At 41.0% G+C, this 4,065-nt stretch overlaps 1 pseudogene; it reads left to right on the top strand.

Moving 5' to 3' along the window:
* Positions 1-844: 844 nt before the first annotated feature.
* On the top strand, positions 845-3,742 carry LOC111178667 (polypeptide N-acetylgalactosaminyltransferase 1 pseudogene; annotated as a pseudogene).
* Positions 3,743-4,065: the final 323 nt, after the last annotated feature.

The raw sequence follows: 4,065 nt of genomic DNA, 5'->3' as shown, positions 1-4,065 counted from the left end.
AAAACCACTTTGGGGTTATGAACGTGATTTCTGATGAAACTGGATTGGAATAATTTTCATGATCTTTGTATATTTATATATATATATTTTTTTTTTAATTTTGCATTTGATTTAAAGTGCCATGAGAAAATTTGCATATTGCAAGGTGGTCCTAGCCACCTCCTTGATTTGGGTACTCTTGGATATGTTCCTGCTGCTTTACTTCAGTGAATGCAACAAATGTGATGAAAAAAAAGAGAGAGGACTTCCTGCTGGGGATGTTCTAGAGCCAGTACAAAAGCCTCATGAAGGTCCTGGAGAAATGGGGAAAACAGTCGCCATTCCTAAAGAGGATCAAGAAAAGACAAAAGAGATGTTTAAAATCAATCAGTTCAATTTAATGCCAGGTGAGATGATTGCACTCAACAGATCTTTACCAGATGTTAGGTTAGAAGGGTGTAAAACAAAGGTGTATGCAGATAATCTTCCTACCACAAGTGTGGTGATTGTTTTCCATAATGAGGCTTGGAGCACACTTCTGCGAACTGTCCATAGTGTCATTAATCGCTCACCAAGACACATGCTAGAAGAAATTGTTCTAGTAGATGATGCCAGTGAAAGAGACTTTTTTTTTTTTTTCGGTACTCGGGCCTCTCACTGTTGTGGCCTCTCCCGTTGTGGAGCACAGGCTCCGGACGCGCAGGCTCAGCGGCCATGGCTCACGGGCCCAGCCGCTCCGCGGCATGTGGGATCTTCCCGAACTGGGGCACAAACCCGTTTCCCCTGCATCGGCAGGCGGACTCTCAACCACTGCACCACCAAGGAAGCCCGAAAGAGACTTTTTGAAAAGACCTCTAGAGAGTTATGTGAAAAAATTAAAAGTACAGTTCACGTAATTCGAATGGAGCAACGTTCTGGATTGATCAGAGCTAGGTTAAAAGGAGCTGCAGTGTCTAAAGGCCAAGTGATCACCTTTTTAGATGCTCACTGTGAATGTACAGTGGGGTGGCTGGAGCCTCTCTTAGCCAGGATCAAACGTGACAGGAAGACAGTGGTCTGTCCTATCATTGATGTGATCAGTGATGATACTTTTGAGTACATGGCAGGAACTATGGTGGATTCGACTGGAAGCTCAACTTTCGCTGGTATCCTGTTCCCCAAAGAGAAATGGACAGAAGGAAAGGTGATCGAACTCTTCCTGTGAGAACACCTACAATGGCAGGAGGCCTTTTTTCAATAGACAGAGATTACTTTCAGGAAATTGGAACATATGATGCTGGAATGGATATTTGGGGAGGAGAAAACCTAGAAATTTCCTTTAGGATTTGGCAGTGTGGAGGAACTTTGGAGATTGTTACTTGCTCACATGTTGGACATGTGTTTCGGAAAGCTACACCCTACACGTTTCCAGGAGGCACAGGGCAGATTATCAATAAAAATAACAGACGACTTGCAGAAGTGTGGATGGATGAATTCAAGAATTTCTTCTATATAATTTCTCCAGGTGTTACAAAGGTAGATTATGGAGATATATCATCAAGACTTGGTCTAAGACACAAACTCCAAAGCAGACCTTTCTCTTGGTACCTAGAGAATATTTATCCCGATTCTCAGATTCCACGTCACTATTTCTCTTTGGGAGAGATACGAAATGTGGAAACAAATCAGTGTCTAGATAACATGGCTAGAAAAGAGAATGAAAAAGTTGGAATTTTTAGCTGTCACGGTATGGGAGGTAATCAGGTTTTCTCTTACACTGCCAACAAAGAAATTAGAACAGATGACCTTTGCTTGGATGTCTCCAAACTTAATGGCCCAGTCACAATGCTCACATGCCACCACCTAAAAGGCAACCAACTTTGGGAGTATGATCCGGTGAAACTAACCCTGCAGCATGTGAACAGTAATCAGTGCCTGGATAAAGCCATAGAAGAGGACAGCCAGGTGCCCTGCATTAGAGACTGCAATGGAAGCCGGTCCCAGCAGTGGCTTCTTTGAAATGTAACCCTTCCAGAAATATTCTGAGACCAAATTTACAAAAAAAGAAAAAAATAAGGATTGACTGGGCTACCTCAGCATACATTTCTGCCACATTCTCAAGTAGCAAAAAAGGAAAAGTGCTTTCCTCCTGCAGGATGTAAGGTTTATCAGCCATTAAAACTTAAACTGCTCTCTCTTTCACTAGCTGTGAACCAGCCTTCCTGTCCAAGGACGTGAAACTACGTAGTAGCGAGATTGTGCACACTGATGTTTACAAGATTAAGAGTCTTTCATCAAGAATCATTGTAAAGAATATTCAGACTGAAACAATCTAAGAAATGTGCTTTCCAGAGAGCAGCACCTTTTATGGTTTGCTTGCACATCAGTCATTTCTGCTGAATGTGCCGTTATAATGAAGAGATGTCCAAGATTTTTTGTTCTGATTAGAACTGGTAGCCAGTATATTAAATATTGATATAAAAATAAATGAAAAAGAACTGGAACCAGATTCAGAATCATGAAAACATTTTTACAACAATTTAAAAAACTATATTAAACAGGGTTTAAAGGAAATTAAAACAGAACTATGAGAAGTACAATTTGTTATAGTATAGTATCAAATTTCTATATAGATTTTATACCTCAGTGGGGGAAAATAACTGATTCCAATGACATTTCATTCTGTTTCATCTGTGATAGTCATGGATGCTTTTTTTTCCCTTGGGGTGCTGAAATTGAGCTGAAAAAGTGGCTCCTTGAACGTAGTTTTAATTGCTTTCTACAGTTGTTTTTTAAATTTGGTTTGTGGGCTGTTGGAATTGTAATTTTTAATTGCCTTCAAAAAATGGAGATTTAAAATAATGTCTGGTTTCACTGAACAAGTTTGATATCTCAGTTGCTCTTGGGTCAGCTGGCTTATAGACTTTCTCTCACACACAAATTTCTTAATAGATTTTCAACTTCTAACTTGATTCAACTGGTTATGTTTAATACCCAAGATTCATACTACTGTACTACAGATTTGTTTTCACAGCAATAAATCTTCTGTTCTTTGTTTATGATTCCACTCAATAGACGGCCTGCAGAAGTGATTTATTATTTGGGTATTTGGAGATGATACGTTTGATGGTTTTTTGGAAAAAACATTTTTCACTCCATACTCAGATGTGCTTCATCGTCAAGTGCATATTTAGATTAGGTTCTTGAATTGTAATGTTTATCTGCTGCTTTTTTTTTTTTTAATAAAATTTGACTGAAAAAGAAAAAAAAACAGTGATGGTAACTGTCTGAGAGCAGGTGGTGCTGAGGCAGCAGAAAAGGATGCGTGCTTCCAGATAAAGCCAGAAAGTTGGGAAAAGCTAGATCAAGGAGGTCACTTAGGCCACAGTAAGAATTTGAATTTTCATCCTGAAGACTTTTAATAATAGCTCTCATCTATTGAGCACTTACTGTGTACCAAGCAGTGTACTAAAAACAAACTGTAAACTCATTTGGTCCTCATTATGGTCCTTTGAGGTAAGTCTTTTAATTATTTGTTATTTTTGGCTGCATTGGGTCTTCGTTGCTGCGCACAGGCTTTCTCTAGTTGCAGTGAGCGGGGGCTACTCTTCGTTGCGGTGGGCCGGCTTCTCATTGCGGTGGCTTCTCTTGTACGGAGCACCAACTCTAGGTGGGCGGGCTTAGTTGCTTCACCGCATGTGGGATCTTCCCGGACCGGGGATCAAACCCGTGTCCCCTGCATTGGCAAGCGGATTCTTAACCACTGCGCCACCAGGAAAGTCCCTGAGGTAATTATCTCCATGTAACAGTTGAAGACCTGAGGCAGAGAGTGAAGGAATTTGCCCAAAATCGCAACACAGCCAGTGAGTGCTGGAACTGGGATTTGAACCCAGCAATCTGGCTCCAGGAACTGCTACACTAAGAATTCCAGTACTGTGGTCTGGTGGGAAGCTAGAAGACATACCTACTTGGAAGAAATTGCAGTGGGAAGAGTCACACTGGGTTAGCGGGGCATTGAGAATGAATGCAGAGTGACACTTTAGAAAGCATCGGCGGTGGTGGGTCCCAGCAACTGAGCATAGTGGTTTGGAATGGAACTAAGAAAAG

The sequence above is a fragment of the Delphinapterus leucas genome, chromosome 10 (assembly GCF_059928025.1).
Source record: "Delphinapterus leucas isolate spDelLeu-1000000601 "Yukka" chromosome 10, BTC_Dleu_Yukka2, whole genome shotgun sequence".
Lineage (NCBI taxonomy): Eukaryota > Metazoa > Chordata > Mammalia > Artiodactyla > Monodontidae > Delphinapterus > Delphinapterus leucas.
This window is presented reverse-complemented; position numbering and strand designations above follow the sequence as displayed.